The 24,107-nt window shown below is 35.3% G+C and overlaps 2 long non-coding RNA genes across 7 annotated transcripts in view; both read left to right on the top strand.

The window, feature by feature from the left end:
* The window catches only part of LOC132179951 (uncharacterized), a 71,653-nt gene that overhangs the window by 5,073 nt on the left and 42,473 nt on the right, over window positions 1-24,107 (top strand). For 2 of the 5 annotated variants that reach the window (XR_015912011.1, XR_015912013.1), the window contains exon 3: window positions 1,644-1,900. The exons of 1 other annotated variant lie outside the window; for it this stretch is intronic. This is a non-coding gene — a long non-coding RNA (uncharacterized LOC132179951). Of the gene's footprint in view, window positions 1-1,643; window positions 1,901-4,408; window positions 5,369-6,616; window positions 7,266-24,107 lie in introns of those variants that run through there. 2 more of the 5 variants (XR_015912015.1, XR_015912014.1) reach the window with 2 other exon arrangements.
* LOC132180121 (uncharacterized) lies at window positions 8,401-23,411 on the top strand. 2 transcript variants are annotated; one of them, XR_015912017.1, is made up of 5 exons: window positions 8,401-8,510; window positions 8,624-8,698; window positions 8,818-8,960; window positions 15,484-15,617; window positions 22,866-23,411. It is a non-coding gene; the product is annotated as an uncharacterized LOC132180121 (long non-coding RNA). The 2 variants fall into 2 exon arrangements; XR_015912016.1 differs by having other exon boundaries at window positions 8,401-8,698.

Genomic DNA, 24,107 nt, shown 5'->3' with positions numbered 1-24,107 from the left:
TTATTCTTTGAGTGCACTTTTTGTTATAGAATTTGGAGGTTTTTTAAGCTTTGTTTTAAAGTTGCTAATCCCCCTATGATATGGGAAGGTCTTCTGCAGCTAGGACGCAGTAATTGGGGATGTAAATCACTTAAAAACCAGCTTTGTAGTCTGGTTTTGGGCTTTGCAGTGTACAATTTGTGGTGCACTCGAAATGAGCTTAAGCATCCAGGTAAGCCAAGCACAGAGGAACAGATTTTGAAGAAGATTCTTTGGGAAGTTTGAACCAGAATTGTTGGAAGAGGAATGTTTCCAAAGACTATAGAATCTTGTTTTGTGTTCTTTGTGGAATTCGCTTGCAAACTTGATTTTGTTGTAGGTTCTGCAATTTGGTTTCTAGTCTTCTTGGTAATAGAATTTAGAATGCGAAAATAATATGAAATAAAGGAAAGAGAAAAAGACATAGATTAAGGTGGTTCGGCATATAACCTACATCTATACATTAAAGACCTATAGGCTCCATATTTCCTTGATTTATGTTTTGAGTACATAGCTCTATTTATAGAGCTTTAACATAATTTAAATGCAAAACAAATCCCTTAAATTAAAGGTAATTAATAACAAATCAAATCAACAATAACCACAAATCAAATCCTCATTAATCAAAAGGATTTATATCCTTAACATTTGGTTATTTCTAGTCCTCTGTGAGGACTTGTAACTGGATGTTTTGTTGGTTGGTTTTGAGTTTTGAGCTTAATGAAATTTCTTATTCATCCAAAAAAAAAAAAAAAAAAAGAATCATATAGAGTACAATGTACAACTAAATGTCTGGTTCTAACATTGAGGATGGATGAGGAGGATGGAGTACTTGAACAGTTTCTAGCTTTTTTATTTTGTCAATGCAAATGATTGAGGCTTTCATGGGTGGTGTAGGAGACCGTGGAAAAGAAGGAATCCATTATTTGGCTTCACCCCTTTTTTCTGCCTTTTCTTCCATTTTTGCTGGGGTTAGCTCTAGAAATAGATGGTTGTTAGAGTAGAAATTAACCAGAATCTATCTAACTTAAAATTCTGGTAACTTTTCCCAGTAATTCCTAAGTTTATTATTCTTAATCAATAATAGTGGTCAAACAATTAATTGTGGATTAAAATTGATTTGTTTAGATTCCATGACAATTTCATGCAACTAGAAGGATGTTATTGTTCTAACTTGTGCATTCATGCCGCGGCAAGGGTTTTCTCGTGCTGCATTCGCAGATGTCTTTCATCTGCACCTTCGTTGAGGAGTTTATAGTCTTTTTAGATTGGGTTAATTTGTCTAAGCTTTTTAGCTTAATGTGTCTGTCCTGTAATCTTCTTATGTTTTAATGGAATTCGGTTTGTTACAAAAAAAAAAAAAAAAAAAAAAAAAAAAAAGAAAAAAAAAGCAATCTATAAAGCTTCCGACCGGCCCCATGCAATTGATATGTAGATAACCTACTGGAGTGACAATCATATGGCTAATATTTACAATTCTTCTCTATCGATTGTTCTACCAAAGAGATAAATCTAGCTTCTCATGCCGTTGTTTTGTCTATGCCACTCTAGTTGCATGCATATTCACTTACTAATCATGCATATAGCTTTGAAAGTGTAAATTGATCCCCCTTATCGAATTGCAGGTTTGTTGGTAGCTAGTGATCATTGGTTGCAAAGATAATGGACATGAAATATTTATCAAACAAACCCTTAAATAAGGATCAAACTCCTCAAAGACATAGTACAAAGTAACCGACATGTTAGTCCTCGGATTCCAGCCTTTATTTCCATATGGTACGTGTCTTAGATATGTGAAATTGTTCTGCAGATATTGGGTTGTTTGGCTACTGTAACTTTCTTTGGCATGAGTATTATGGAGGAGAAGAAAGATCAATCAATTCATCCTGCATTGGGATATGATGTATGCATTATATTCCATGCAGTATTATTTTTACACTTCGTGTTCGAATTAATATAATTTAAATTATCAAATTCATTATTTTTTATTAGCTTAAATTTTTAGGATAGTAGTGATCATTTTAATAAGGTAATGCATTTAAGGAGTTTGAGGATTTAAGCAGGCAAAAATCATGTTCGTCGACCGGGTGAGTAGGGATGCAACTCCTTGGACGATAGAAGCAAAATTGTTTCTATTTTTTGAATTATTTTCCAAGGCTTCTTAGGATTCATTGAGGTCTCCTTGAGGGGCTGTTCCTCGTAGAATTCCTTCTATTTAATGCAAAGAATTGGCTAAGGACATCTCTGAGGAGGAGATTAAATCTGCTTTGTTAGCCTTAAACAACAACAAAGCTCCTAGTCTGAATGGTTTTAATGCCCATTTCTTTAAAAAGTCTTTCGTTTTAAAGGGCCAATTTCTTAGTAGGTCGGAACGTCATTGCAGTGGTGAAACTTTCTTTTGCTTGGGTAGACTACTTAGAGAGATTAAAATGTTGTGAATACACTTGTGAGTATTGAGTCTCAGATTGAAAAAATATAAAAGAAAATAGTACTTAATACTTAAGTGGACCTTAGCCCATTAGCTTAAGCTTTTGAGCTAGAGTTATGTATATTAATGTACTCTTAGTAAAAACTCCATAATTGCTGGGACGAGTGTCTGGACGTGTCGGGTTTAGAGTTGTGTCTGCCATCCGCAACTCTTGATGCGAGATACTCTTGGAAATGTAAAAAGACTCACAGGCGATGGAGAGATTGGTTCGAGTGCACTTATGAGTGTTGAGTCCCACATTGAGAAAATATACGAAAATAGTACTTAATATAACTAAGTAGACCTTAACCCATTAGCTTAGACTTTTAGGCTAGAGCCTAGAGTTGTGTTCAATTATGTATATTAATGTATTATAGGTAAAAACTTCATAATCGCTTCATCTCCCAACATAAAAGTCATCCCTAATTGAAAGACTTTCAATCTATATCTTGTTGTAATACGATTTATATTTAAGTGCATGGATCCGACTTACATGCTATTAGTTTAAGCAATGGTCAAGATTGAATCTTTCAAAATCTTTCTTCATTTTCTCTCTCATATTAAAAGCTTCTAAAAGTAAGTCAACTTTGAGATTCAATCTTAACCGTTGCTTACACTACAACATGCATGATGTTATTTTAATAACAGCATACAAGCCAAATCCTTAAGTGCATAGCTTTTGCATTGTGCTTGGTGATATTGTTGGAAAGCAGGGAACAACTTTTATTAGTGGCAGGCAGATTGGGGACAGTATCCTCCTAGCTAGCCCTAGGTGTGATTTGAAGGTTGATTTCATAAAGACTATTATTCCATGAGATGGAATTTGTCATGGCACTTTTAAGGGTTGTTGGATTCACTTAATTAGGTTATGGGATGGTGGATTAAGTGATATATCATTACACTTATTTAGATTCTCACTTGGTATAACTGGTGAGCTTAAGGGTTTCTTTTTTATGTAAGGATCTTTGTTTGTCTTCCCAATAAAGAGTGTAATTGAAATCTTCTCAGAATTAAAAGTTTCTAGAGCGTCATGCTAATAGGGAATTATTCTTGGTCTTGGAGAAAGATTTTGGATCTAAAATGCATTATTCGGGATAAGGTGTATTGGTTGAAGGCCTCTAGTTGTAGTCAGAATTACAATGACTCCCACATTGTATGATTTATGTCACGAGGGAAATGATAGATCATTTTTGAGGAGAAACATGGATTCTTGGTGCATTGTTTCTAAGATTATGTTTTGGGTTATTTCAAGAGTATCCGTAATTCTCATGTTAATCGTTGCCTCATTGTAGGCGCTTGCTTGTGTAGCTTGTGTAGGTTCTCATTGACTTTTAGGTCGTTTTGTTTTTTAGGGGTTACTTGTGGATTATATGTTGTCTTTGTTTAGTTTCCTTATTAAATTCTTATTTATTTGTAAATAAACTACCAAGCTTAGCAGAGTGGAAATATATATGCAAGTTTTTATTTTTTATTTAAAAAAAAAAAAAAAAAATTGGCGCTGCATTCTCTGGAAATTTTTTCTTCTAGTTTGAGGCAAATCTCTTCATTATCTTTTGTATTTTCGCTATTATTTTGAATCTTATAAGTACTTTTTTATATGTCAATATATCCAATCTTGCATATATAAATCTTTACAGGATCATTTGTTTATTATGTTATGCCTTAAGTAAGAGATTCAAGTATCCCCATGCATTGTAATCCTTCCGTGTATTAGAAAAGAAAAAGAAAAAGAAAAAAAAAGGTAAGAGATTCAAGGTGCATGGCAATATCAAAAAGAAAGAAAGCAAGGGATTTGGTACACTGAATTTGAATTTTTTTTTTTTTTTTTAATTCTTCCTGTAGTAACTATGTCGACATAAAGTTTAATTAAGCTACATTATTTGTGCCAACTTCCATGTTTTCTTGGACCGCCATCAACTCTAGTCACCACTGCTGGCCGCCACTAACTTCAACGAGTTTTTAGCTTCAACAAATTCAAAAAGAGTCTACAAATCTTCACCTTAAGTTTAGAAGGAATGTTAAAATATATTGTGGAAATTACAAGAATTTATTTTACATATCGGAGTTGCATAAAATTTATTCTACATGTGAGGGTTACTTAGCATTTATAATGTAATTGGGAGTTATATGTGTGAGATTAATATTGGAAGCTAGAAGGATCCTTTGTAGTCTATAAATACTTATGTAAGAGCAACAATGTAGTTCTTATGGCTATATCCTGTGGATGTAAGTCATAAACTGAACCACGTAACTTTTTGTGTCTATTTTCATCATTCTGCATTTTCCTTTAATTTCTTTTACGATTGTCTTTTCTTTCATATGGGAATATCTTCTCAAACAAATCTCTTCACCCATAATTTTTGGTGAAGCTCAATCTGCAATCGATTGTTTTAATTCTTTAGCTTTATCATCTAGTGCCTATTCTGATAATGTATGTGATTTTGATGCCTATTAATAGAGTAATATTAGAAATCACTCGTGTGTTTCTCTTGTGTCATTCTAAAAGTGATGTGGCTTCTAAAATCATCATTGGACTTATGATTAATCGTTATAAAATTTTGATCAAATTGCGATTTTAAAAGCCACCCCATTTAGTGACACAAGAGTGACATATAAAATTACTCGTATTAATATATTGACCAATAATTTGAAGTACTCGATCTTCAAATTATCCTCTGATTTGAAGCTGCTTAAGTGAGAAGTTGAACAAACAGTAAAGCTTTCTCACCATGACAGACCAATACCACATGTTTATAGATACCATAGCATCTGCAACATTGTGATTGTGCTCAAGAAAACCCTATACTATGCAAAACAATTGCTTTTCTCATATATTATTTAGTCTTTCATCTGTTCCCACACTTCCAATTAAAGACATTCATATCCCTAGCTCACTCAACCTACAAACCCTAAACTTTTTTTTTTTTTTTTTGTGGGTTCAAACCCTAAACTATTATCCTCTAATGTATTCTTTTGTTCAATGTCATAATGTAACCCAAAATGTATGTAATGCATGCATGGTACTTGGAATTGATGTGTAATAGATTATATATGATATGCACAGGAATTTATGTGGTTTCTTTTATGTTGATTGGGGAAGACAATCAGGTAAAAATTTATTAACAAAAGATGCTGTACATTAAAAGTCAAAACTTAATAAATCCAGTGTTTAACAAAGAGTTCATTTTATGACTAATGAGATTTCTTGTATTGTGCTCCTCCCTCTCTTTTTCTCTAGAACGGTTGTTGTAAGAGCTTTTTCATACTCAGAAAACAAAAATAAACCAGTACTGTACAATAGTTGTAGTCTTCTCCACAAATTCAAAGTAGACTAGGATTGCATTTATTCCTCTGACTTAATTTGGTTGCTCTCCCTTGTTGATTAGGTGCGCAACACAACCAAAATCTTAAATTCCCCTCATGCAGGCCGAAAGAAGATTCAATCTATTTTCACCAAAATTGACTATGGGGTGTTCCAATTATGTGCAAATCACAAAAAAGTGCCCCCATCTAGCTACTTAGTGAACTATATAAATAGTATTATGTTACGTGAATACCTTTACATACACGTAACGGGATAGATTGTTAGGTTTTGAGGAAACCTAAACTCTTTAGATTCATTGAAGGGAGTTTAAAACCTTTTTGAACACAAGGTTTGAATTAATTTTCTGCCTACTTTATTCATAACATAATGGCCTTTAAATATTCAAACTATTACAATATTTTCTATGGCTTAGTCATCTGCTCTTATTGGAATATAAACTATAGTTGAATCATCAAGATTCTTATATGAAATAAAATAAAGATAATATCAAATAAAAGTAAACACAATAAAATATTTTACCGTATCGTATATTTTAATATATCATAATATTAATAATTGTTCTGCATAAACTTAATTCTCATAACATTTATTTCTCCTTGAAGACGTCATTGTTCTCAAGGACAATTTGTAAAGCGTGAAATAAAGTTAGCCATTGTCGAAGAACATTTCTTCTTCCACATGCATGGTCCTGGTCAATTACTTTCAATCTCTCTCTTTGCTTATGGATTTGGCTCTGTTGCATGAACGGTGTTAGTTGTTGAAGATTTTCTAAAAGTTGTATCTTTTGGTATAATTCTGCCTTGAAGTCTGCCTGATGGTGTTGATGTTTGATTACTTGAGCCACCTCCAAGATTATAAACACTTGTGGCAGATAATCTCCCACAAAATCCTGAGAAAGTGCCATGTTAATTTCCATGCCTATTTCATTGTCTCCACCAGACATGTTACTTTCACCACTTGGCCTTGCAGAAGATTTGGACGAGAAATTTGCTGACCAAGAGCCTCTGTTTGATCCTACTAAAGCCATTGTAAAATCTGCCTTGTTGGGATGGATATCATCAAAAATATGAGCTTGATCGTCATAACACATGGTCGTTTGCCGATTAATAGATGTTAATCGAAGTGGACTAGGCAAGTGGGTCTGTGTAGCTATGGCCAAGGAAGGTCGTGAGGGTGTCGAATGGGGTGGTGTTTGGGGTTGTTCGCAAAGAACTCCATCCAATTTGGCATTAGCTTCTTTCGACTTCATAATCATACGTTTCATCATGTTTTGAAGATGATCAATTTGTTGCTTCAAACGATTCATTCTTTGATCTGCTATCAAACTTGGCTCTGATACCAATGTTACATGAACACCTTTACATACACATAATGGGATAGATTATTAGGTTTTAAGAGAACCTAAATCATTTAAATTCGTTGATCTTTCTACATTTTTCCTTCTTTTTATTGGGAGCAAGTAGGAGCAAGTGCAGTCCTCTGGTTCTTTAATTTTTAAAATATATTTTATTTCCTTCTATTCCTTTTTTCAATAATTGACAAACACTTTCTCTATGTGAATAATAAAAAAAAAAAATTAGAGAAATTGTTTAAAAATTTCACTTATTTTGACATTACCTCTGAAGTTTAGTTCGGCCAATCTTAGGAGTGGTTTTCAAACCACTCCAATTTTATTTTATTTTATTTTTTCATTTTACTTTTTACAATTTCATTAAAATATCCAAACATATTTTCATATATTTGTTTCCTTAATATTCACAATTTTAAAAACAATAAAAAAAAAATACAAAAAAAATCGCACACTTATCAAGCCTAACTCTACACAAAACTCGCTGAAAGGCTGAAAATACAATATTCAAAAAAAGACCGTGTACTTGTTTTCTTTTTTCCCGAGCTGTGCCTGTACTAATGGCTGTCTCCTTAATTATTAACCCTTTTTTTTTTTGTTTTTTTTAAGTGTCTAAGTGATATTTATTTATTTACATTCCACAAACATATTTCGCATTTTTTTTAGTGTATAAAATAATTGTTTACACAAAAAAGTAAATCTAAACAGAAAGATTTGGGGTGATATGACTGTACGAGGGTACAAACACGTCATAATTAATAGCTATTTGCCACGGAAATCAAGCCCTCACCATATAAAATAAATAAAATAAAATAAGTAATAACCCATAAAAACCAGCCACTTTGGCACATTTTGCCAGAGGACCGGACTGGGAAGGAGAAAAAAAATAAAAAAATTAATTTTAATATTCATTTTAAAATTAATTTCAATATTTTTTTTTTTTATGATTTTTAATTATTTTTTAAACAAAAAAATTACAATAAATAAATTTTTTTATTCTTTTATACAAAATATTCTTATTTTTTATAATCAAATTTATATAGTTTCGATTCACTTTTTTAAGTTTACTCCTTTGCCAAACATAACCTTTGATTATCTATGGAACCACTTAATTAATCACAGATTCACATTTAATTAATTAATTAATTTCCGACACCAAACTTGTTTTCTCTTACATCTGTTCCCTCTATTTTGTACACTCTCTTTCTTCTCTTTTAAGAAAAAACCATTGGTGGCTTTGTGCCTGGTTCTGTGTGAGATGTCAACATCACTCCAAACCACGACAACCTTGAAAGAGAGAAAAGCAAACAAATTATTCTTCTTCTTCTTCACCTCCACAGTGCTTATGCAAAGTAGGGTTTGCTTCAGATTTTTGGCTAAATTTGGCAAAATGCGGCTCTTTAATTATATGTACTCTTTTTTAGCAAAACCCATGTTTGTTTTTCCTTTTTCCTCCATTTTACAGTCACAGAAATGCTTTATGATCAGTAGAACACTTGCAGAAGATCTGCAGAATCGAAAGATTTTTGTGTGTGAAGAGGTAGATTGAATTTTATCTTGTTTTTTTTTTTTTTCTTCTTTTTTTGGGAGCAAGTGCAGTGTGATTCTTAAATTTTACTAGATCTTTTCTCTCTCGCTATAACTTTTTATTTTTTGTAGAAAACAGCCGCGGACTGGTAAATTGGCTTGTTTGATGTAATGGGTCGGACAATTTTTCCCAGAAAATGATGAGAAAGAAAATTCCTGATCAGGAAGATCTACAGGACAAGGGCTGAGCTCTAATGGCTCTGTCTTTTCTCAAGGTTTCTCTCTCTCTCTCTCTCTCTCTCTCTCTCATGCATCTTTCTTCTTATAGAAACATGTTTTATATACTTATAACAAAATATGTCATTGTGTATGCATTTAGATCGTTTTATTCATGCATTCTCCAATGGTTTCATCAGTTTGTGTGTGAGAGAGAGATAGTACGGCCAGCTGCTAAAAAATAAAGAACCATTAAGCAACAAGCCTGATTGAAAGATATGTACTATGACGCATTAAATAATACAAGAAAAAGTACCCAAAAAAAAAAAAGTGTAACAATTAATCTAGGAAAAACTCTAATTACATTTGCCCTATTGCTGTAAAAACATAATTGGAGCTCACTCTATTTATCTATAAAGTCTAATTTCACATAATAAGAATCAACTTGAGCCTAATTTCACATAATAAGAATCAACCTGAGACCTCACACTGACGTGCAATTTTTAACTCACCCACCCGTTCAAGGTGTGACTAACTTTCTAGAGTTCACAACTTGTTAAGCTTTTAAGAAAATTGGTACGTATTTTAACATGATATCATAATCAAATGTTATGAGTTCGAACCGTGTCTTAATCATTGACTCTCCATTTTAATAAACATTACACGTGTTTGGCCTCTCTCCTATTGAAAGGGAGTTTGAGCCCACACGTAAGACTGGGTGTTAAAGTATTGATTAAATAATTAAATATACCTATTTTTATAAAGTTAAGCTTATAAAATAAGTGGTGATTGAACTCAACTTACAATTGCCTATTAGCTTATAATTTTTTTTTTCCCCATGTCATAGACTTGCATTTACTTATTGTAAAACTTTAATTAGGTGTTTCAATTCTTGCTCTAATGCCTAGAGATCACTGTATTTTTGCATTTCCCCTTTGTTGACAGCATTGCTATAAAGAAGTCTTCATAAAATATATAGGGTATATTCAAACGAATGATGTGATGCAATAATTTAGGAACATATTCTGGGATTAAAATATTTGATTTAGAAGTGAAAAAAGCGTAATTTAGAAGACAAATCATTATCTTGAACACACCGAACTGTGCCGTCTTATTGATATCCACAATTTATACGTATCCCATTATATTGTATTTTCTTGGCTAGGTTTGGTTTTGTTAATTCATCCTCCTTACCTGGTAAAATTAATCAACATGGTTGTATATACTGTTATTTGGCTAACAAATAACACCTTTAGACTCGTAATGTCAATGTGTGGAGAAAATTCAAAGTGCGTACAATCTATGAAGTAGTTGAGATTATCAATATTATTTTTGTTTGAGAAGAAAGAACATAATTATTCTACTCTACATGATAACCAGTAAGAACAGAAGTAATACAACCACATTGAGAATTAGTCAAATAATATATGCAAAATAGAGAGAATTAGTAGGTTGGTTGTTTATAAATTTATTGTCCTCTTTGGGAGAGAATTTGTTTAATAGGCCTTAATATTTAGTTGTTCGTAATGAGCAAACGAACCCACAACAAAGAAACAATCACTCAAGCAACCGCTAGCACCAACAAATTAAAGGAGATTCAAACCACCCAAACGGCTAGCATCAACAAGGCAAGAAATCAATTACTTTTCACCAGCATGTCATCCACAAACACCTCCATATTCCTCCAGATTTGATTTTTGAACATTCTGTTTATCAGTCTCTGGTACGTAGTCTTTGTGTTTCTAAGCCCAAATGGCATGACTTTGAAGCAATACAATCCCTGATCAATTATAAACGAGGTCTTTTCCCAATCAATCTCGTACATATAGATTTGATTATACCTCGAGAATGTGTCCATAAATCTAAGGAGATCATGCCCTGCTGACTGCTGTTGAAGCGACAAAAAAATCAATTTGAGAAAGCAGGAAACTATCTTTCAAACATGCCTTATTCAAATCCGTAAAATCCACGCATATCCGCCATTTGCCATTGGGCTTCTTTACCAGTACTACATTTACAAGCCAAACTAGATATGGGCTTCCTCAATAAATCCTGCTTGGAGCAACTCCTCCACTTTGTCCGCTATTACTTGATTTCGTTCAGGAGCGAAACTTTCTTCTTTTCTGCTTCACAAGTCTTACTATTGGGTCAACATTAAGCTAGTGAACAATTGCTGAGGGATCTATTCCCAACATATCCTCGTGAGACCATGCAAACACATCTTTATATGCCTGGAGGAAGTTGATCAACTCCTCTCGAACTTCAGGGGTTAATTGAAAGCCTATTTTGACTTTTTTGTCCTGTTCTCCATTCAGGACTTCTTTCAATTCTTCGACTATTCCCCATTCTGCAATTTTTATTGTTGTAGCTAATCTTCACGGATAAACTCTCCTTCCTAGTTGACTCTTTCATTGTGGTGTTATAACATCTTTGGGCTACCACTTGATCACTTTTCACTTCACCAACTACATTGTAACTTCATCTACATGTGGTAAGTTGAGGTTATTGCTTGCAACTTGTTTAGGGAAGGTCGTCCCATTATGGCATTGTATGTCTATGGTCGATCTACTACCAGAAACTCAACCATTATAGTAGCTTAACTCAGGAGAGTCCCTGCTATCACCGAGAGGGAGATTGCTCCTACCAACTGGACGCTTTCTCCTGTAAAGCCAACTAGGAGGGACTAGACTATATTATTTATCTCCTATTTCAATTGAATATTTTATATGTTGAGCATCACCTATTAAAAGAGATATTGAGCCTACATGTGAGGGTTTTTTTTTTTTTTTTTTTTTTTAATTTTTTATATAAGTAATGTTGTATATATCAAAAAGCGTAGTGTGGCATAACCTTAATACAAATGAAGTATACAAGAGAACACCTAATTAGGAGAAGAAAAGAGAACAAGAAAATAAAAAAAACTAATGATAACAGAGTCAACAAGCAGCTGTCTAAGTGAGAAGAGTAAAAAAGAAAAATGACGTAAGCTCCTCCAAGGTCCTCAAAGCATCTCACATTTCTTTTCCTCTATAATCACCACATAAGGCCGAGGGGAACCATCTTCCACACAATAGCACTCTAAGGATGTCCTCCCTTCCACCAACAAGCAAACAAATTCGTCATACTATTAGGCATAACCCAAGATAGCCAAAAATGACTGAAAATAAACATACCATAATGCACCGGCAATCTCACAGTGGAGGAAAAGATGATCGACGGATTCCCCATCTGATTTGCACAGGCAACATCTATTGACCACGATAAGGTGTCTCTTTCTAAGGTTGTCCAAGGTAAGACTCTTCCCTAGCTCTGCTGTCCAGATGAAAAAAGTCACTTTCGAATGAACCTTGGTCCGCCAAATACTCTTCCAAGGGGAATGGGTAGCCTCTTTACAGACAAGGATATTATAGAAGGATCTAACATCAAATTTCCCTTTGCGAGATGGAACCCACCAAATCTTATCTTACCCTTCCCTTCTCAATCTGTGGGAATACAACAATGTATAGAAGGAAGCTAGGACATCCATCTCTGAATTGTGGACCAATCAAATGAAACTAACATTTCACTGGAGGGAACCATTCAATAAATCCAAGTTATTAGCAATATGCGCATCTTTCACACTAGCTATATTTTATAAGCCTGGAAAAAATCCTTGAGAGTCGAATGTCCACACCACACATCATCCCAGAATCTAATCTTGGACTCATCTCCTAGATCAAATCTGGTGTAGCTAGAAAACCACCACCACCCCCTGCTAATATGCTTCCAAAGCCCCACCCCATGTGGCCCAAATGTATCGATGGAGCGCCACCCACCCCACTCAAAACCATACTTAATTGGCGTCCAACACATTTCTCTACTAGGCTTTTCTCTTATGCACATAGCGCCATAGCCACTTCTCTAACGGAGCTCGATTGGACACTCTCAAGTTTTGAATCTCTAGTCCACCCTCGAAGATAGGAGAACAAACCTTGGGCTAATTGACCAGATGGTACTGAAACTCTTCGCTTATCCCACCCCAGAAAATATCACATTGAAGCTTCTTTATACAGTAGCGAGCATATGAAAGAAAGACAAGAAGTAAGTAGGTAGATAGGAAAGTGTACTCTTAATAAGAGTGACCCTACCATCCTTAGAAAGATACATCCTTTTCCAACTAGTCAATTTGTGTGCAATCTTTTCCACAATGTCATCCCATATGGACTTAGCCTTGAAGCAAGCCCCTAGAGTGAGGCCCAGATATTTCAATGGCAATGAGAACGTTCCACAACCCAAAAAACTAGCCAAATCACCTACATTATCCACTGTGCCTATTGGAACCAAGACTAACTTGGCCAAATTCACCTTTAGACCAGAGACCGCATACAAGTAATGCTCGAATGGAATGAATTTGATTAGAGTTTGCCCCACTAAAGACCAAAGTATCATCTGCAAACAATAAATGAGAAATGTAAACCCGCTTAGACAGTCTAGCTCCCACTAAGAAGCCCGAGATGAAACCACTGTTAATGGTAGCAATGATCATTCTGCTAAATGCCTCCATGACAATTACAAACAGAAAAGGAGACAGTGGATCACCCTGCCTCACCCCTTGAGAGCTATTGAAGAAACTGGATAGAGTGTCGTTTATCAACATGGAGAAACGAACTAATGAAATGCAATGTGCTATCCAACAACACAATTTCTCCCAAAACCACATCACCTGAGTAAATACAATAGAAACTTCTAATCGATATGATCATAAGACTTCTCCATATCCAATTTGCAAAGCTTCCCTAGTTCACCAGATTTGATACAACTATCCAAACATTTGTTGGCAAAAAGCACTGAGTCCATAATTTGCCTTCATTTGACAAAGGCTTTCTGAGGCTTCGAGATAACCCTATTCACAACCCTTATCATCCTATTGGCAAGGACTTTAGCAATAATCTTGTAAATCCCACTTACAAGACTAATAGGATGGAAGTCCTTTAGATTAGAAGCCCCAGGCACCTTCAGAGTACGAGAGATAAATCTGGCATTAAGGCTCTTTTCAAACTTATTACGAACATAGAAATTTAAAAAGACCTCCATAATATCATGCTTAATCACTTCCCAACAATATTGGAAGAAAGTGTTGATTAAATGATTAAATTTATCTCTTCCTATCAGCTTAAGGTTTTGGGACAAGTTGTGATTTAACATTATGAAACTATTAAAAAGTTCAAAGGAAATTTATTCTTGACTACAAAATTAGGGCTGATAACTTTTTACATGACTTATAAACTTGACACGAATCTAACATCAAATTAACGAATTAAAGTTGAAGGGTCTGACTCGTTTAATTAAATGGATTGGGTTTACTTGACCTATATTCTTATACATCTTTCTTGGTATGACTTGAACCCAACACGCGACATATGAATTTACAATTTTTGACACAACTCACAAACTCAAGACGAACTAAACACAAAACTAACGAATTATAATTAAAAAACCTAATTAATCCGTTTAATTAAATAAGTTAACTTATAGCCGATTCATGCAATGATATACTGATAAATCAACTCAAAATATGCCATGCAAACACTAATTACCAACTCTATACACAAAACAAAACTCACTGAAAGGCAGAAAATACAGTAGTAAAAAAAAGATCGTGCACTTGTCTTCTCTTTTCCTAAGCACTAAGCGGTATATCGTGTCTCCCAATTGATTTACATTCCATTAAACATATTTCTCTTTTTTTTTTTCTTTTTTTTTTTTCTTATGTATAAAATAAAAGTTTACACAAAGTAAGTCTAAACGGAAAGATTTGGGGTTGATATGACGGGCACGAGGGTACAAACACGTCATAATGGCTATTTGCACGGAAATCAAAACTCACCATATAAAATAAAATAAAATAAATAATAACAAATAAAAACCAGCCAATTCAATTATCTCTTGAATTAATTAATTTCCTTTACTTTCCGACACAGAACTAGTTTTCTCTTACTTCTGTTGGCTCTGTTTTGTACACTCTCTTTCTTCTCTTTTAAGAAATAACGATTGGCGGCTTTTTGTGCCTGGTTCTGTGTGAGATGTCAACATCGCTCCAAACCACGAAAACCTTGAAAGAAAGAAAAACAAAACAAATTCTGGTCCATCGTTGTCACCACTCTTTGCTTGGATTGGTATGCTTCGTTCTTCTTCTTCTTCTTCACCTCCACAGTGCTTGTGCAAAGTAGCGTTTGTTTCAGATTCCTGGAAAAATGCGGCTCTTAAGTTATACATACCTTGTTTTTTTAATAGCAAAAAACCCATCTTTTTCCTTTTTCTCTTCTCCCTCCTCTCTCTCTCTCTCTCTACATTTTCAATTTACAGAAATACTTTATGATCGGTAGAACACTTGCAGAATTGAAAGGATTTTGTGTCAAGAGGTAGATTGAATTTTATCTTCTTTTTTTTTTTCTTTTTTTTTTTTCTCATTTTTCCCTTTTTTTTTTTTGGAGCAAGTACAGTGTGGTTCTTTAATTTTACAAAATCTTTTCTCTCTCTCTCACTCTAATTTGTTTTTAGAAAACAACTGGGGACTGATAAATTGGTTTGTTTGATGTAAAGGGTCGGACATTTTTTCCCAGAAAATGATGAGAAAGAAAGTTCCTGATCAAGAAGATCTACAGGACAAGGGTTGAGCTTTAATAGCTCTCTGTCTTTTCTGCTAATGGAAAGCTCCACCACTACGACAGCTCAAGGTTTCTCTCTCTTTCTCTCTCTCTCTCTCTTATGCATCTTTCTACTTATAGAAATAGGTTATATACTTTTAACAAAATATGTCATTGTGTATGTACTTATATCGTTTTATTCAGATCCTGCTACATACCATTTTGTGTGTGAGAGATATGGTACAGCCAGCTGCTCAAAATAAAGAACCATTAAGCAACAAGACTGAACATACTAGACTGATTCAAAGATATGTACTATGACGCATCAAATAAAGAAGAAAAAGTACAAAAAAAATAAGTGTAACAATTAATCTAGGAAAAACGCTAATTACCTTTGCCCTTTACGCTTGAAAAAAAACACAATTAGAGCTCCCTAAATTTACTTATAAAGTCTAATTTCTATAATAAAGATCCAATGTGAGACCCACCCATTTGATGTGACTAACTTTCTAGAGTCACAACTAACAATTGCCAATGTTCAAGTTTTGATTAATGGTTGATTTTACATCTTTCTATCAACTTGAACTTTTAGGACAAGTGGTGATTTGAAATGGTATCAACGTCATAGGTCCTAAGTTTGAACCTAACTCTGTTAATTCACCCCTAATTTAAATTAAATATTCAATGTGTTAGGTCTCGTTGGGTCTCACCTCTTTTTTTTTTTGGACATGTCCATAGGAGGGAGGATGGGGGATTCGAACTAGTGACATCCGCTTTATGAGGCATGGTCCCCAGCCGATTGAGCTACTTCTTGGGGACACCTCTTAAAAGAGAATTTGAGCCTGCACGTGAGGGGAGTGTTTAACTATTAATTAAATGATTAAATTTACCTCTTCTTATCAGCTTAAACTTGTAAGATAAGTGGTGATTTAACAGTCTATTATCTTATAATTTTTATTTTTTGCCCATGTCATAGACTTGCATTTACTTATTGTAAAATCAATACTTGCTCTCATGCCTACCTAGAGATCTCTGTATTTTTGCATTTCTCCTCTGTTGACGTACAGCATTACTATAAGGATGTCTTCATAAAATATATAGGGTATATTCAAAAGAATGATGTGATGCAGTAATTTAGGTACATATTCTGGGATTAAAATATTTGATTGAGAAGTGAAAAAAAAAAAAACGTAATTTAGAAGACAAATCCTTATCTTGAACCCACCAAACTGTGTCGTCTTATTGATATTCTCAATTTATACCTATCCCAGTATATTGTAATTAGCTTCTTGGTTAGGTTTGGTTTTGTTAATTCCTTCTCCTATGTCTTATAGTCAAATTTACCTGGTAAAATTAATCAACATGGTTGTACTGTTATTTGACTAACAAATAACACCTTAATTTAGACTTGCATTGTGAATGTGTGGAGAAAATTCAAAGTGTGTGCAATCTATGAAGTAGTTGAGATTATCAATATTATTTTTGTTTAAGAAGAAATAACAGAATTATTCTACTCTACATGCTAAACCATCAAGAACAGAAGTAAAAGAACTACATTGAGAATTACTCCAATAATACATGCAAAATAGAGAGAATTAGTAAGTTCGTTGTTTATAAATTTATTGTCTTGTTTGGGATAGAATTTATTTAATGGTCCTGAATATTTCGTTGTTTGTAATGAACAAACGAATCCACAACAAAAAACACTCAACAAAGAAACAATACTCAAGCAACGGCTAGCACCAAGAAAGGAAATTCAAATCACCCAAACGGCTAGCATCAACAATCTTAAGGCATGAAATCAATTACCCAACGGCTATCTATAACATCTCAAGAAGAAAAAGAGAAATTCATCTAAATCAATTATGTCTTCTCTTTCCATTTTGTAACCAAAACCAACTTTTATAAACAAAGGAAACTTCCTTGTGTGGCATGCTCAAATTGAACCCTACCTTCGAGGGCATGATCTCTATGGCTTTGTTGGCACTAACACCACACCATATCTAAACACCTCCACCGTCAGCGATGGCTCCCTAACCATTGCCTCAAACCTAGACACTCTCTGATAGGCTCGACAGGATCAATTGATCCTTAGCATGCTCATATCCTCCATTTCTAAGGAAAATATTAAAGAAACTCAACTCTAAGGCTTCTTATTGATAAAAACTGAATAATAATGATAAGCTACATTCTGAAGGCTATAAGCATGTACTTCTAGCCCCAAACTCTTAACCCTAGTGGTAAAAGGAGATTAAGTCGGTTTTGACTTCTACGCTGGCCGTTCGGACGGAACACACCTCCGTTTGGACGGTCACTAAATAACTGAAATTAAAGTATGTACAACTGGCCGTTCAAATGGAACAAACCTCCGTTCGGACAGTCCTAAAATAAAACTTTAAACTAAGTATGAAACTAAAAGATAAACATAGGCGTTTGAATGGCTATCGAACGAACGCCTCAGGTTTTAGTATGGGACTTCCGAAGGAGTGGCTTGTCCGGATGGCCTTCATTCGAACGACTATCGAACAGACGCCTCGGGTTTTAGTATGGGACTTCCGGAGGAGTGGCATGTCCGAACGGCCTTCGAACGGGGCATCAAATGGATGCCTCTAGAATTACTATGGAGAGTTTCCGAAAGAGGCCCGTTCGGACAGGCTATCGAATGGTGGTCCCTACGACTGCTTTGACAGCCCTTCTGCACATGTTTGTGCTCTCGTCTTGACCCTCTGGGGTCTCTAAATGCTTACATCTGCTCGAGTCTTCCTCATGAAGTCCCAAGCGCTCCGATCTACATCATCCTCCCTAGGTTGGAGAGAATTCGTACTCGAATTCGTATCCTCATCTGAAGAGTCACATGTGAACAGTATGAGGTGCTTGACATTAAAGACATCAAATGTCTTAATGTGGCTACGAAGCTTCAACCGATAGGCATTCGGATTAATTTTTTCAACAATCTCTACCGGACCAATCTTGCGGGCAGCCAGCTTGTTGTACTCACCGACAGGGAACCTATCTTTAGTCAAGACAGCCCACACAAAATCCTCCTCAAATTCTAGAGCACATCGCTTCTTGTCCTCATCCGCCTTATACTTCGCCGTTGACTCTTGTAAATAATGGATGATCAACTAGTGGCCTTCGTGTATCTAGGCAATCAAGTCCTCGGCTTTAACATGTATTCTCTTCAAGTCAGGAATAGGTGCCAAATCCAACGGAGCACTAGTATTACTCTCATAAATGATGGTGAATTGGCTAAGGCCAGTACTCCGGTTAGTTGATCGGCTAAAGGCGAACTCGGCTTAGTATAGCTTTTGATCCCATGACTTAAGATACTCCCCCACCAAGCTCCGAAGTAAGGCCCCCAATGAACGATTGACGACCTTCATTTGTCCATCCTTTTGTGGGTGGTAGGCGCTGTTGAAGTTGAGTCTTGTGTGAGACAATTGCCACAAACACCGCCAAAATTGAATAAGGAATTGCATGTCACGGTCAGAGACTATGGACAATGGCAATCCTTGGAGTCAATATTGGAGGTCTTTTTGCATGCAATGAAATGAACCATCTTAGAGAATCTATCAACTACTACAAAGATGGAATCATTACTTTTTTGGGTCCTTGGTAAGCCCAACACGAAGTCCATGCTAACATTAGTCCATGGCCCTTCCGTAATAGGAAGTGGCATATACAATTTGGCATTAGTAGCCATCCCCTTGAATACTTGACATATCTGGCAGCTCCTCATATACTTCTCCACCTCCTTCCTCATACTCGGCCAATAGAACTGTTCCGCCACTAGTTGGATCGTCTTATCCCATCCCATGTGACTTTCCTTGTGACGCTTGTAGATAATCTTCAACCGTAAACTGCCTTCGAGAATGCATAGTTGAGTGCTCTTGAAGACGAACCCATTATGCAGACCAAAGTCTCCCCTCACTCCAGAAGTCACATCACTAGCAATAAGACCAAAGAAGGGGGCAATTAATAGACAATGAATCTTTTAAGAGCTCAAAACCCAAGTACCTTCGTGTTCATCTTGGTCAAGAGTGTGTTCTTCTGGCTGAGGGCGTCAGCCACCTTGTTCAAAGCCCTTATTTGTGTTTGAAGGCGAATGAGAATTGTTGCACGTATGCAGCCCACTTGGCATGCCGAGATGAAAGCTGATCTTGACTATTCAGATACTTCAATGCTTCATGGTCTGAGTACAAGATAAAGTCATTGTAGGCGAGGTACGATCTCCAATGCTTCAAAGACTGCAACAATGCATAAATTTTCATATCCTAGGTGCTATAGTTGAGCCTTGAACCACTCAAATTTTCATTGAAGTGTGCCACTGGATTTCCTCATTGACTTAGTACCGCTCCAGTGCCTACCTTAGGTGTGTCACAATGCAACTCAAAAGGCAAGTTGAAGTCGGGAAGGACAAGCAATGAGGCCGTGGTCAGCTTGAGTTTGATCAACTCAAAGGCGATAGTGGCTGCGTCACTCCATGAGAACTTTCTTGCCTTCACACACTCCGTAATTGGGGCCACGATAGTGCTGAAATCATGAATAAAGCACCTGCAGAATGACACCAATCAATGGAAGCTTCGTACCTCACATAGAGTAGTGGGAATTGGCCATTGTCTGACAGCCTCCACTTTCGACTCATCCACCGCCAACCCATCCTTTGACACCACCTAACCAAGAAAGAGAATAGAGTCTGTCATGAAGGAACACTTGGCCGATGCAGCAAAGAACTTCTCCTTGCGCAACACAAGGAGTACTTCCCTCACATGTCGAAGGTGTACCTCATTGTCGGAGCTGTAGATGAGAATGTCGTCGAAATAGACTACTACAAACTTCCCGATGAAAGGGCGAAAAACCTGGTTCATCACCCGCACTAGTAGTAAAGCCTACAACCATTCACCATGTTCTCTCACTTGCCATGTTATTAGGTTGACCCATCCATCAGATTGATATTTATAATGCATTCCTGCATTGATGCCTCTCCGAAGATGTGTACATGACCTAGCTTCACGGCTTCATCCATCCTTAGTTTCTTCATCATGTATGCAAGTTACACAAGACACTATATGGTTTAAAACAAGCCCCATGTGCTTGGTACTCGAACTTAGTGATCACCTATTGGACTCATGCTTTGACTCTTCCTTGCTCATTTGTTGCACAAATCAACACACTACCTATGTGACACCAAATAAAATCAGGATTGTTCTGATAGCGTAGGACAATAAGCAGAAGCTATAGATCGAAGACTATAAAGAGAACGCAGGAAGAGAGAAAATAACGGCTAGGGATGATAAATGACTTAGTCACACACAAGAGAGAGAGAGAGAGAGAGAGAGAGAGAATAAGTCTTAAAGACTTAAATTTTATTGATACTCCTAAATTTAATTAAGAAATAACACAAAGCATATAAGCTAAGTTTTGAGTGCTCTCTAAGCAAAACACTTGCAAAAAAAGAAAGAAAAAAATGGAAAAATACAAAAATAACCCTGAAACATGGAGACAAAGCAAAACACTTGTAGACAAAGAAAAAAATATAATTATAAAAATAATCCCAAAAACTTATGCCTGATTCTTGCCATTCTTGTGCTAATCTTCTTTGTCAAAATATTATTCCCCACCCATTTTCAAGCTACTGGGGCAACTCAAATCCACTATCTTCTATGGTCTGCTACTTTGTCGATCTCCATCTTAGACCCTTCAAGTATACTTTGATGTCAACTCAGCCGGCTGCCAAGATGACCAAAAATTAACAGCGCTATCTGAATCTTTCTTGGCCCCAATCTCATATCTCGATTCTCATACAAAAAACAAACAATAGCCTGCTTTAGTAGTGAATTTGATTATGGCACCCTTGTTGTTATTGTTACTTAACTCATCTGGCTTCAACCCATACTTCGAGATCTCGGCATTTTTCTCCCCCCTCCTCCCACCTTATGCTATGACGATATCGGTGCCACGTATTTGATAGCAAATAAATTCTTCCATGCACATACCAAGCACATAGAAATAAACTTTAATTTTGTTTGTGACAAGGTTGCCTCCAAAACCTTGGTCATACACTTCATTTCCAACAAAAATAATCTGTTTGACATCTTCACTAAACCGGATGTGTCTTCTCATTTCTTTCTCATGCGTACCAAGCTCAATGTCATTTGCCACTTGTCTTGTTTGTGGGGATCACTCAAGCAACGGCTAGAACCAACAAAAGAAACTCAACGGCTAGTACATCTTGACCTAAGTCAATTATGTATTCTCTTACCATTTTGTAATCACAACCAACTTGTATAAATTAACTGTAAATCAATAACATTAGTGTGCAACAAAATAAGTTGAAATCCGTGGTTCTATAGTTGGATAGCATATACAGTCTCCTAAAGCAAAAAAGAAAAAGAAAAAAAATTGATCTCCTTCACAATCTGCGTAAGTTTGTTTAGTGCTTCTAGTGTTTTTTTTTTTTTTTTTTCAATATCTTCTGCATCACCACTGTAGGGAAGATCCTACTTTAATTGAATGGCATCATCACTATATCTAAAGAAAAAGAAAAACCTTTTTGCTCTATTTTATCTCCAGCACACTCGATTACACTGGAGTCGTCACCCACATTAAAGGAAGATTCTTCACGCACTTCAAATACTGGACAAAACAATTACTAACACTTTAATTCGTAGAATTAGGGTGTGTATAGAATTTACAACTAAAGTCTGGTTCTAACAGTTTCTACCTTTTTTATTTTGTCGAGGCAAATGATCCATGAGAGAGGGTGCAGTATCATCAATTATTGAGGCTTTCATGGGTGGTACTGTAGGAGATTGTGGAAAATAAGTAATCCAGTATTTGGCTTCCCCCCTTTTTCTGCTTTTTCTTTCATTTGTTCTAGGGTTAGCTCTAGAAATAGATGATTGTTGGAGTAGAAATTAACCTAACTCTGTATAAGTTACATTAATTCTGGTGACTTTTCCCAGTAATTCCTAAGTTTATTATATATGTTGAATCAATAATTGTGGTCACATAATTAAAATCAATTTGGTTCGAGCACCATATTTGTTTAGATTCCATGATAACTTCATGCAACTAGCAGGATGTTCCAACCTATGCATCTAAACACTTTATAAAGCCTCGGACCCAATGCAATTGATATGTAGATAACCTACTGGAGTGACAGTCATATGGCTAATATTTACAATTCTTCTCTACCAAAGAGATAAATATATCTTCTCATGCTTTTGTTTTGTCTATGCCCTTCTAGTAGCATGATCATTGGTTGCAAAGATAATGCACATGAAATATACAAAGTTACTCCAATATTTGATTAATGTAAAGCCCACTCTTATGCAGGAAGACTTTGGTTGATTACTGAAATTATTTCTTCCATGCAAGTGTTCAAGGCTTCCCTTTTTATTTTTACCAAAGGAGTTATTAGTCAAGTAGATTGAGTAGATCGAGTAGATCCTCAAGTCTTTTTTATGGAAAGGAGGTTGAGATTAATTGCCTTCCCAAGAAAGAGGGTGGTCTGGATGCTAAAAACATGAAGTTGTAGAATAAATTGAAAATGTTGAAACATTTGTGGCTTTGCTCCAATAGTGGTAGCTCTATCTGGTCCAGTTGGGTTAATTCAAATCTTCTCAGAAATAAAAGTTTCTAGAAAGTCATGCTACTAGGGAATTGTTCTTGGTCTTGGAGAAAGATTTTGGATCTAAAATGCATTATTTGGGATAAGGTGTATTGGTTGATGGCCTCTAGTTGAATCTTCTTGCATTTACGCAGGCACAGGAGAGTTTGCGGGACCATGGCCTTGAGGTGTTTGTGTTTGTTGAATCTTTTTGTCTTTGTTGAGTTTCTTTAATAAACTCTTATTTATTTGTAAATAAACTACCAAGCTAAGCAGAGTGGAAATATGCAAGTTTTTGTTTTTGTGTTTTTTTTTTTTTTTTTTTTTAAAAAAAAAATGGCGTTTTAGATGTTAGTCTTTTTCTAGTTTGAGGCAAATCTCTTCATTGCGACACGTGGCGTTTTAGATGGTAGTCTTTTAGTGAGACACTTAAAACGTAAGGGTTTTATTTGTAATGCATTGAATTGTCTAAATGAAGAAAGCAAAAGCATTTCAAATTTTCTCTTTTCATCTTCTTTTGCTTTATGTTTATATCTCAATGTGAGACAATTTAAACGTATAGGTTTTATTTGTAATATATTTAATTGTAATAATGAAGAAAACAAAAGGTTCACAAATTCTCTCTCTCTCTCTCTCTCTCTCTCTCTCTCTCTATTTTTCTTTTTATCTTCTCATGCTTTCTCTTTATATTATTTGAAATGCATTTAATTGATATCTTAATGAAGAAAATAAAAGGTTCTCTTTATTTAATTTTCTTTTTATCTTCTCTTGCTTTTTCTTTATATCTCAATGTGAGACAATTAAAACGTATGGGTTTTATTTGTAATATATTTAACTGTCTTAATGAAGAAAACAAAAGGTTTACAAATTCTCTCTCTCCCCCTCTCTCTTTATTTTTCTTTTTATCTTCTCTTGCTTTTTCTTTATATCTCAATGTGAGACAATTAAAATGTAGGAGTTTTATTTGG

This window comes from Corylus avellana, chromosome 4 (assembly GCF_965113065.1).
Source record: "Corylus avellana chromosome 4, dhCorAvel1.hap1.2, whole genome shotgun sequence".
NCBI lineage: Eukaryota > Viridiplantae > Streptophyta > Magnoliopsida > Fagales > Betulaceae > Corylus > Corylus avellana.
Note: the sequence above shows the minus strand (reverse complement) of the source record. Positions and strands in the feature narration are given on the sequence as shown.